Source organism: Cynocephalus volans, chromosome 12 (assembly GCF_027409185.1).
Source record: "Cynocephalus volans isolate mCynVol1 chromosome 12, mCynVol1.pri, whole genome shotgun sequence".
Classification (NCBI taxonomy): Eukaryota; Metazoa; Chordata; class Mammalia; order Dermoptera; family Cynocephalidae; genus Cynocephalus; species Cynocephalus volans.
In genome coordinates this window covers 88757664-88770174 of record NC_084471.1, presented here as the reverse complement: position 1 = coordinate 88770174, position 12511 = coordinate 88757664, and the positions used below count along the sequence as shown (strand labels likewise).

The window sequence follows — 12511 nt, the reverse complement described above, 5'->3', positions numbered from 1 at the left end:
CCTATGTGTCTGTGTGCTACGTGACAGTATGTGATTCCTAACTCTGTATCCTCAGTATACACAACCTTGCAGCAGTATTTGTTGCAGGTAAATACTGCCTCCATCTACAAATTATCTTTTTTCTTGGCTTTTGAGACACCACTTTGATTTTTCCTGGCTGCTCCTTCCCATTCTCCTTTGCTGGTTCCTTCTCCTGTGACTAATCTCTATACGGAACTCAGCGGAAATGGGAAGTCATTTCTCTTCTCTAAATATCCTACTCAGATATCTCATCATTTGCATGGGTTTTAATACCATTTTAATTTTGATAACTCCAAAATGTTTATCTTCTATCTAGAGCTCGCTTCCAAGCTCCACGCTCACACACGGCATCTCTTATTGAAATAGGGTATCTGACAGAAATTTTAAACTTAAAATCCAAAATGAAATTCTTGATTTCCTCCTCAAACCTCTTCCCCCATCGTAAGCCCGGTCTACTCAGTGAAATTTAGACTAGTTCACCTTGTCTCATGGCATGGACTTAGGTTCAATTAATCTCACTTTTTCCATTCTTATCCCTCACCAAACTTATACAGTTTCCATCACCAAACCATTTTCAATTTGTTTCCCATTGTTAGGAGTACCATAGAAGCCAGGCCCATTATAGCAGCAATCATCATCTTACTAAGACATAAAATTTGTCTGATGTCACTCCACTGCCTCAGTGTCTTCCCATAGCTCTTGGAATAAAATCCAAAGCTTTTATCTCTGAGGTCCTGTGCACCTCCCCAGTGCCAACTCATACTGCCCAACTCTTACTCAGTATGCACCGACTCTCTAGTATCCCAGTTTTTTTTATGTACCAAGTCCTCTTCCTGCAAATGTTTCAAATGGCTTTCCTCTGCCTGCTACGCTCTCATCCTTTCAGCTTCAGGCTAAATATCAACTCTTTGGAGATGTCCTTGCCAACCTGTCTATTTAAAATAGGTCTCTTTATTTTCTATCTTAAACACCCTTTCCCTTCACTTTATAACAATTACATTGACTGTAATTGTTTTCCCTATTTGTCTGTTTGTTTTTGGTATCTGTCTCCTTCACCACAACATAAGTTCCAATTTGTATATTAGATAAGTCCTGACCGTCGTGTTTATTATTATATTCCTGAAGATTAACAGGGCCTAGCATATAGTAGGTACTCAAAAATATCTATTGATTGATTACAAGCATCACAACAGACGTCAAGTTCATATGTATATAAGGAAGAAAGAGAAAAGCACATAAATGTGTAATTATCCACACTCATCCAGTGAGATAGTGGCTATGCCGTAAGTACCTGTTCATGTAAAAATAATACAGTGTGTGATAACATACATACCAGACACCCTCTCTTATCTACTGTGGGATTTGTTTAAGGGATGATCTCCAAAGTTCATCTTTATGTCCATAACACCAAAAAAGTGTTTCAAACGTTGTCAACCTCGTCAAAGGGATTAATTAATCGGGACCCGATAATGTGTGGCATTATAGTAAGAGCTCAATTATATATTTTTTAATAAATTTTTATAAATCATATTTTGAATGTTTATTTGAATTTTATTTTTTCATTCAATTGATTTCTTTTGGAAATGGCTTGCTTACTTCAAATTTTGGGCTTGGTGGGTTTGTATATGCACTTGTGTGCTATATGAGAGTGTGTGATCACTGTGTGATGTTAATTTACCAGTGTTCCTATTTCCCATGATGCTACTTTCTTTGGGGTATGAAAATTATTCCAAGTGACTTTCAGACAACCTCCCACCATAATCGATAAAAAGGAAAAGTTTCTATTGCCACCAGCGAATATATTTGCCTATGTCCTGTGCGATGTACTGTAACAGTGGCCAGGTCTCCAGCACCCAGCATTTCCAGGATCTCAATACTTATCCTGTCTGATTTCTGTGATGATTAATTTTATGTGTCAGTTTAGCTGGACCAGATATTTGGTCAAACATTATTCCAGATGTTTCAATTAAAGTATTTTTATAGGAGATGAACATTTAAATCGGTAGACTTTGAGTAAAGCAGTTTACCCTCCACAATCTGGGTGGGCCTCATCCAATCAGTTGAAGGCCTGAATAGAAAAAAACTGACCTCCTCCAGACAAGAGGTGGTTCTGCCAGCCGACTGCCTTTGGGTGTGCACTGCAGCATCAGTTCTTCTCTGGGTCTTTTGGACTTGCCAAGCCTCTACAATCACATCTGCCAATTTCTTAAAATAAGTCTCTGTCTATATATACATCCTATTGGTTCTTTCTCTCCAGGGAACCCTGACTAATACAATTTCTGTCACCAAACGATTTTCAATTTGTTTCCCATTTTTAAGAATATCATAGAAGCCACTAACAAGACTATCTCATTTTTCCTACTTGAAAACTCACTCGAAACACTCACAAAGAGTAAGAATAACTGTAATTTGGGTAAGTGGAAGGACTCCTTTCTCTGTGGTGGAGCTTGTTACATTAGTCTCTATGACCTGGAGACACACCCTTGTCACCCTATTCGCCAACTCAAAGGCATTGGATTCTGTAAGTGATATCATAACAGAAAGCTCGGCAATGCACGTTCTCCTCTCCGTTCCATTCCTCTATTGACTGGACTTATTGACTTTGGCCAGGTCAAGAGCTTTTCATTGCTTTGGTTTCCCCATCTGTTTGTGTAATGCTTATTTCTCTGATACTTTGAACTCCTTCTGTAAGCAGGTGCCCCAGAAGAGCAATTGGTCTATTGATCTGGTCCTAGGCTCCAAGAAAGACTCCGCTTAACATGTCTGAACCCATTACCGTGCTTTGTCACACATTAAAAGGCTGGAGATTACCAGAAGTATTTGGTTTGGGTTGTTCTTTGAAAGATATGACTGTACCCACAAATATGCACAGAATACTCGTTGAGGACTCTTGAACCACAAAGGCAAGTCCTTCTTTCTTCTGGCCACAGTCTTTGATGGTGATGAAGAATGTGTTTACTCAAATGCACAAAAGAGAAACCTGGTTTGCTCTGTTTTAGCAACAGATTAGGATTTTCAAAGAAATACTGGCAATGTAGGTCATTTTTTTGAAGAAGCTTTGAAGCCATGCTGAAATCTTATCAGCATGTCAAGATTTAAAAACTCCCACCTGTACATCTCTCTCCCTAGCACTCTTCTGAGCAGCTGCCCCTGCCTCCTTTGTTGATTACGTGTGAACAGAAACGTAGCATACACTCAGCTCTAGGCACTAGAAACCACCGTAAGCCATTTCTATCTCCTACAGCCTATCTGGTAGGCAGATTCAAAGCACCCATGAATTCCTAGGGATATATTATAATACATATTATGTGATTAAATTGTGCTGGCTCACCTGCAATGGATTTGTACTCGCTCTCTCTTAGAGCCCCCATTTTTCCAGCAGTAATCTTCCCAAAGGGAAGATCTGCTCACTGGGCTCTTTTTAAAAGGCGTGCAAATCTCCACACCACAACCATTTAATGCCACAAACGTGATTGTAAAGAGAGCACACAGAATGAAAATATTGTATTTTCAGCATTCATCCACAGAAGGCTTATGTATAATATACCCATTGCAGGCGGGTCTGGTGTGTATGTTCATTTGTTAAGAAAACACATCAAATTACTTCATATATAATACCTTATTTAGGTCAAAAGTCAGCTGTATTAGTCCATTTCTGTTGCTTACAACACAATACCTGACTTGGTGATTTATAAGAAAAAAAAATTTATTGCTTACAGTTTCAGACGCTGGAAGTCCAAAGTCCAGGGAACACATCTGGTGAAGGCTTTCTTTGGTGGTGACTTCAGTGACGGCAGGGTATCACGTTGCCAAATGGTGGAGCAGAGAGAGAGATTCTCACATCCTCTCCTTTTGAAGCCCTCAGAATCATGCCCCTGACCACCATTATTAATCCATTCACTACAGTGTGGTCCTACAATCTAATCACCTCTTTAAGGCCCCACCTTTCAATTACCGTAATAAGATTCCCCACCCTCAAAAGTTACAGTGGGAATTAAGCTTCTAGTATATGAACTTTGTGGAACACAGTTCAATCAACCCACAGCATCAGCCAAAAAGTAAGTTGTGAAGAAGAGGCGCTGCAGAGAAAACTCTGCCTCCCTTTTACTTTTGACCATCACAGCTTTGTCTCTTGAAGGTAATTTCTATATGAACCAACCCATAAACTAGTTTTTATAATAACAGCTCAGCCCATGTAGGATGATTACATTTTAAGGCACTCTTAGAATATGCTATCATATTTTAACTGTAGAGCCTTCTTTGAGCTGAACAGGATTCCTCTTAACCTCCCTACCTGCATCCAACCCAAACTTCAGATGGGCGTAATCTGCAGGCTGCTGAATTTCAGCACAGTCCCCATCATACTAAAACCAGAGAACTGAATCCAGAGAAGCAGACAGCAGAACTCGTGGACAACGAAGTGAAGTCACACCTCTGATCTAACTTAATGCTTACATATATTTTCAAAGGGAAAACTTTGAGCAAGCACAACATAGAATTTACTTCCTGGCCCACACTGCAACACTCTCCTGGAAAGCTGAAGCAAAACCTTTTTAACAAATAACACCCAAGAAGAACTCGCTGCAGAAGTGTTATTTTCCCAGCTCAATGTCACAATTATTTAGTGTGTTGAACACTATATGTCTTTTAATTTCCTATAATCCCTACCCATAGTATGATGTGGAATTCCATTTCTTCTATTTTAAAAGGGATGAAGTCATCCAGGGTGGAAACTATGACCTGATTGAAAGTAGTGAAATGCTGCTATGTCTCAGACTGGGCTCTGGCACATGGAGAAGTATAAATTAAACTCTTCTGCAGACATTTGATCTCTTGCTATGAAAAGGGATATTGTGTTTCCTCTGTTTAACAGTATTCTCTGTCCACTGTGAAAAGAAGCCTGTTTGCTTAAAAAAGTGTGGCATATTTTTTCCACTATGAGTGGCATTGCAAATGAAATCACAGCATGCACCAAATATAGTTCCAATAGTCTATGTGAATTGTACATCTATGAACAGAAGCCAACGTTGAAATTGTAGTCTCTTAATATGAGATGAATAATTTAATAATAAGATGACTGATCACAACCACATCTCTGGATGCTGACTGGCAGCTTTTGTTGAGAACCCACCTGCAGACAGCACAGTGAAAAGCGAGTTAAGCAGAAACAGTCGTGCCTTCTAATTACAGTCCATCTTGCTGCACACCAGAGGCTGCCCACACACAAAGTTAGGATATCGCCGTTACTGATGGGACATTATTCTGAAAGTACATGCACACTTTATCAATTGAGCAGAAACATTCTCTTCCATTTCCGTCCACAGATTGTATGTGTTTTATTAAAATCCTAAGAATTCTTTCTGAAAAAATATAGACTCTGACAATTTTATGATAGCATACTATGAAAGTTACCCTACAATAAACCCTTCATTAATATCTAGCATGATGTAGGTACTGTGTTGACAGAATTAACCAAGGATATCATCTTTGAGGAAAAACTCTAGCAAAGGTTTTCAAACTCTGTTCTGCCCATTCCTTTGTATTTATTTAAAGCCTACAGCACCTGGTATTCCCAGGTGGTCTCCCATCCAAGCACTAACTAGGCCCGACTCTTCTGGCTTAGCTTTTGAGATCAGAAGGGACTGGGCGTGTTCAGGGTGCTATGGCCATAGGCTGTTCTATATACTCTGTGGAGGTGTTTTAGGAGTCACCAAAATATCATTTTTCATACAGCATCAACTCCTTGTTGTCCTAATGCCTCCAACTCTCCTCTCCTATCACAGGGAGGCTGGTGAATTAGGAAGGTGCTCATTTAGCTGATTTTTGCTGGCCAGAGCTGGGAAGACCCCGTGGACCACCCTTCTCCCAACCCCCAGCCTCTGCTGAAAACGTAGCTGCTCCTAACTTGTTTCTATATTGGGGTTTTGGAAAAAGTGTTTGGCTGTTACAAAAATAGTTTGAAAACCATTGCTGAAAAGAGTGGGTTTTTTGTGCCTTAAATGAGTTTTGTTGTTTAATGGCTTAAGTGGAGACATGGTGTGGGTGAAGAAAATCAGATGGCAGGTGCCACAGACCCAAACGATGACTTTTATTGTCATAAGCAGGCAATAAAGTGTCTTTGGAAGAAACAAAGGATTTATTTTTCTTAAATAAAGCACCAATAACAAATTTATTTCACTTTGTAATGAAAGGAAAATATTATAGCCTGACCCACAATTTTTTTTACCCTAAGCTAATTGGCAGTACTTACTTTAGTAAAATAATCTGGAGACCCAATAAAAAATTTGGCACAGTTGCTTTTTATATTGCCATCATTTCTTCTACTAAAATGTCTTGCAAAACTATAGAATGTGTAACCCCCACTATTTCCTCATTATTTCGATGTTCAGTAAGTTTTGTATTATACTGTTCCATTTAAAGCTTAATAATATATAGTGAACTGAAGAATGTTGTTTCACTCTGTTCACTCAATCATTTTTGCAGTGTTTCTCAAAGTTCCCCTAAGATGAGGAACACCTAAAGCCCTTGACAAAAACAGATTCCTGGGCCCCAAAACAGACCCTCTGAACCAAAATTTACAGCGGACATATCTGGCGACCTAGAAAGCACCCAGAATGATTCTTATCCTCATAGAAGTGGTGAAAACAATGAGACAAAAGTAAATCAAATCCAGATTCAACTAATATACCAATTTCCCCTTCTACCCTATATACATTTCTCCCATTGTAGAGTGATGATTCAACTCGAGAGGTTAAAAACTTGGAGACTTAGCAAATGCACACAACTGTCCTGCCAATCCACTAGACTAGCTGAAGTGATCAGTTTGGGATGAAAAGTTAAATATTTTACTTCTGAGTGACATACCAGATATATAAAGAAAGTGTGTTTTTCCAATATATGTAACTGCAAGAGCATTTGCTTCACCCAAATGTCCCCTTCCTCGTAATGCATTTTAAAGGGAAAATAACTGCCAGAATATGGCAGCTGAGATTGGAGAGGCCAGGTTGTGTTTATTCAGTTTTGAAAACTTTCATTGCATATTTTAAAATTACCTCTATTACCCTGGGGGATGCTTTTGAGTTTCCTTTAAACTCCCAAGGCTACCACCTCCAGACACCAAGGAACTGGAGTTATCACATATTTACCCTTTTTGAAATTCTTCAATAATATGATTGGTGTGTGTCTTCATGCATGACGAATGACTTCTTTTAACAAATAATGCATTAACTTTCCATGAAAAGTGCAATATTGAGTATCTGGTGAATTCAAAGAGTATAGACAATGAAGTGAGGATTGGCAGGTCAAGAAAATATATATTACCGGCTTGATAAAATTCACTTTGGGACCCTAAATGCACAACCGGCCAGTTAATCGCTTTGGAGCTTGGCCTTTGCAGACTGGCCAGCTATATCTGCCTCCCTACCCCTCAAAGCCCTTCAAAGGCTCACAGTCTCCTGCAGGATCTAGTCCAAACTACTTAGCATGGCGTGGGAGGGGCTCTGTGGATCCAGCTATCTCCTTCTTTATCTTCTTTCAGTCCTAAACTACATTTGGTGATTCAGCAACAGGAGCCTCTTGTAGCTTCTTGTACAGATCCCGATATTTCCCAACCTTTGCTGGTGTAATCACCTCTACCGGAATTCCTACTCTAGCCCTTGCCTTTGGGACTCAGCTTAGGGCTCGTGTACTCCAAGAAGGTGGCCTTCCTCTGTACTCCATCTTTGTCATTAAAATCATCAAGTCATGACATCGTCCAAGCTCTAAAATGTGAGCTCCAGGACTAAGGAGCAGAGAAGGGAGAGGGTTTATTGGCCTCTGTACCTGCAACGCCTAGCACAGAGCCTGGCCTAGGAAAGGTTCTCAGAAAGATGGTTATTGACTAAAAAAATGGTAATTCATCCTGAGAGTGTTTGCAAGTAGTTAAAATGATGAGACCCGATTACGCCTCTCAGTATTACTTTTCTGTTGTCTCATGTCCTTCAAAAACGACCACAGTCATTTCTTATTATGAAAGCCTTGGAAAGAAAGCCAGCAGTACAAAAAACACTCCACTTGCTTTTGATGGAATACATTTGTTTGGTATGCAATGTGATTCTTTTTCTGCCTGTTAACGTGTACATTTAAAAAATTAGTTGCACCTTTTCCCTTTAGAGGTACTTGGTAACCATGTTGTTTCAGACACAAAGGCCTATAGAGCAATACCCACTGCCCTGTGAATGGGGCCTTTGTTCTCAGTGCTGTTTTTGTAGGAAATGGTTGCTATTTAGGTCTCCAAGAGGGAATATAAAAACTATGCTCACCTAATCAAACAGACCAGTAAATACAGCAGTTAATCTGACAACTTCAAATTCCTGAGTTGCATTTTGAGAAACAATTTAACACCAACAATCATTTAAAGCTTGTGTAAATCATAAGCCTTTGGTTACTAAGAGGTTTATTGTATTTTATTCCATTTCATTTTATTAATTACTACAAATGCCTGGTTCTAAATCATAATTTAGCATGGTGATTTCTCATTGGTGGAAAAGAAAAGAAATCACATTGGAAAATATACCATTAAAGCACAAAAATAAAACATGTCATCCAGATGTCAAAGAGAAGAGGGAAACTGCATGGGTGAATACATGAAAGCAAAAGACCGCCCTATCACAGGGGGATGCTCTACAGAGAAATTGATCCTGAGGACAGGAGAAACCCGAGCGAAGGTCGCTGGTGTCCCCTTTCATTTCTTCAGATGGTTCCTTCAAACTCATCTGCCCAGTGGCTGTGGAATAAAAAGCAATACCTGTTTGTTCAAGTTATTAACAGTCTTACCATGCCCTCACCAAGGCCCCTGGAAGGTTCAGTCACCACTTGAGGAACAAAAGCAGAGCAACAATTCACGTGTGAAAACAAAATCCACCTGGTTCTTAAATGCAATATATAATCATACCTTAATCTCAAACAAAAACAGCCAAGAGATCTCTTTGTTTTAGGTGTGGGATATAAACATCACCATTCAGATCCTACCTGTTTGATTATAATTCCAATAGCCTCTTAAAACTTTGTCCTCACAATGTATCAGGGAGCCGGGTCCGGTATGTACAGAACATGTATTTAAAACACTATCTGAACTATTCCTTCCCTTTTGAAGGAAAAAAAAACCTGAGCATTTCTAGTTTTTAAAGGAGCCATTGTCACTTCTGGTAGAATGTTTATTTTACTGTCTCCTGCACAGCGGAGGGCATTTCACGTATAAAGAGTGATTATAGAGCACTGGGACAATTTGAATACTCTAATCAATGCTAGTTAAAGTAGGAATAAATAAACTGTTTATAGCACCAGGGTTCCCACCTTTCATGGAAATTATTGTTAATAAATTGAATCAATAGTCTTAAAACAATAAATTATGATGCCCTTTGTTTTACTAAGCCCTTCTCACAGTGTGTTAAAAAGCAAGGGCTTTATAAATATTGCAACAGGCCAGGAGGTGGTTTTTAACCAAGTCTTTGTATGTGGTTGGTTATGCGAGAGATTGGACTATAAAAGTTAAAAGTGTGTATTAGGTAGGGAGGGGGATGGATTTTAACATGAGTAGACACTAAAATAATAATAATAATAATAATAATTAATAATAATAATAATAATACCTTTACTGCTTAAAGTGGCTGAGCAAGGAATTTGGATTCTTTTTCTCATTAACCATCCCCGCTTGGGGTCATTTGATTTTACTCTTCAGTTGTTTCAGAATTGTTACTTATTAAGAGCAAATTTATTACAAATCAAAGAAAAGGATTTTTAGTTGACACAGGCTGGAGGCTGATTGTCCAGAAGGAATAGTTGTCCTCAATATTTTTCTCCTGCCGGAGGAGCAGAAGTCACTCTGCGAGTCGGTGGAGACAGTGGCTGCCAGAAACTGTACAAGTTTGATGCCTTAAAAGATGATGATGGTGGGGACCATGAGCAAAGTGAAGAAAACAGCACAGATGACAAGAAGGAAAAAACGGAGCAAGACAGGAGTCAGAGCAGCGGCAAGAGGAAGGCTGTTGTCCCTGGACCAGCCGAGCATCCCCTGCAGTGCAACTACACTTTCTGGTACTCCAGGAGGACCCCCGACGTCCCACCAGCTGTCCCAGCTGCCTATGAACAGAATATTAAGCAGACTGGCACCTTTGCCTCTGCAGAGCAGCTCTGGAGGTTTTATAGTCACATGGTACGTCGCAGGGACCTGACAGGCCACAGTGACTTCCATCTCTTCAAAGAAGGAATTAAACCCATGTGGGAGGATGATGCAAAAAGCATGATAGCAGGTGGATTATTTGGCAGCAGAAGGGCTTGGCCTCCGTGTGCTGGAAGAATCTCATCCTGGCCATGCTGGGGGAACGGTCCATGGTTGGGGAGGAGATCTGTGGGGCTCTGGTTTCTGTCTGCTTTCAGGAGGACATTGTTGCAATACGGACTATGATAGCCAGCAACCCAGCAACCACAGCCCGAATCCGGGATCCCCTTCAGCGAGTGCTTAAGCTACCCCCCAACACCATTATGGAACACAAAACTCACACTGCCAACATCAAAATACCAGGCAGTCTGGGCCCCCAGAAGCTCATTTTTCAAAACCTCTGAAAAGCTCCATTGAATGTGCCATGACCCTCTCCCTCATCCAAAGGAGTGGCACCATCATTGAAACTGGTGTCTTGCTCTGTTGGCATGCTACCTGGAAGATCCTCTGTCCTGAGCAAGAGGAATTGGAAGAGCATTTTATGTTTTGACAACAGGCTGACACACAGCACTTATAACAGCTACTGAGATCACTTAAATGTTGCTAAACTAAAAAAAAAAAAAAATTCTCCTAGCCCTGTTCCCATGTTTAATATGTTCACCACCAAAATCCTTAGGGAAAACAAAACTCCCAGACTCATTTTAAATTTTGAACCTCCTACTATCCTGACTTAGTGAGGATAAGATAAAATGCCTAAAACATTGTCTGGCACATGCATGACTCTAAATAAAATATAACGTTCCCTCTCTGGGGCCATCTTGGAACTGCTTCTCCACCCCCCACACAAGTTTAACAGGTCATGAGAATTGTATCTTTAAAATCTTTATTAGTTTTCTCATTATGTTTTTACCTTTCATAGCTATCAAAGTATCTTTGGGGTACTTATTCATCCTGTTACAAAACTGTACCCAAATGCAAACTCTCTGGCTTTAAAAAATAAAATATAATGGGGAAAAGTGCACATTTGGGGTAATATCTGCAGATGAGACATTACTGTAGAAGCAATGTCCCAGAAGCACCTAATATCCAAAGCTTTCTGTGTAGATTAAGCTCCTCTAATGGCTCTGCAGCTACTATATACAATTATCTGCTCACTAACAGCATCCCTTAAAACAGACATAAGGGATCTTTGAAACTGAGCTCTGCATACCTTAATTACGGAACCAATTTGGGACACTATTTGTTCCAACATTTTTTAAAGGCCTTCCCTAGATTATAAGAACACATCTAACTCAGGATTCTTTTTTATGCTTGGAGACTACAGTCCTGAATGCAGGCCGTTGGAACGTCCCCCCAGAGTGCCGGCATTTTGCCACCACATTCTGCTGGGGGCTTTACAGTTTTTGTTATAGAACTGACCTAAAAGTACAAATATTATTCCCTGGAGCTAAACTTGTGACAGGAGTTTGTCCTCGTTGGGATCCAACTCTGAGTATGGGACTGTAATAATTTAGCTCCTGAAGGGCCCAGCAAGGAAACTAGAAACTGATAATTTATGGAATTTCCGTCCATCATTGATATAGGAGTGCTTTGAGAAACTCCCTGTGAGTTCAGCAAAATTTCAAGAAATCATCCTGGGATTCTGAAGAGTTCAAAAGATGTACTGGAACAAAGGCAGGAAAGGAGACTCAACATGTTTTGAACACCTACCACATGCCATAGGTGTTGCTAAATTAACCAAGTCCTCCTAGAGCTGAATAATTGGCAGGTAGCCTTAGTCTCATCCACATGTAAGAGATTGCTCCAGACAAGGAAATTCCTGGCCCCTGTTAATTTACTGGGAAGGCTCTAGCTAAGTTAATGATTTTATCTGGGTCCATGATTTCCCCCCCTGTAAATTCCCCCAAACAGCTCTAGAACCTCTGGAATCTGGCTGCAGGATAAGGAAGAACCATATACATGAGTGTTCATTACACTTAATCTCTAGGCAAGACTAATCAGGATTCCAAGCAGTCGGTGAGGACTGGCTATAATAAACATAGAAGGATGGCTACTATGTACAGACTGGCTACTATGTGCCAAGCTCTACCACAGGAAACTTATATATGATGTCATTTAGTTCTCACAACAGACTTTTGGGTAAAGTATTGTAGTCTCAATTTTAGAAATGAAGAACAGAGATTCAGAGTGGTTTAGGGACTTGCCCAAGGTAACACGGTGGTAGAGCCAGAAGTGGCAGATGTCACATCTAGGCCTTCCTACCTCCAAAGGTCATCCTTATGCCAATAGGCA

General features: G+C 40.1%; 1 pseudogene; it reads left to right on the top strand.

Annotated features, from left to right (window-relative positions):
* Nucleotides 1-9076: 9076 nt before the first annotated feature.
* Nucleotides 9077-10647, top strand: LOC134391750 (eukaryotic translation initiation factor 4E type 2-like; annotated as a pseudogene).
* Nucleotides 10648-12511: the final 1864 nt, after the last annotated feature.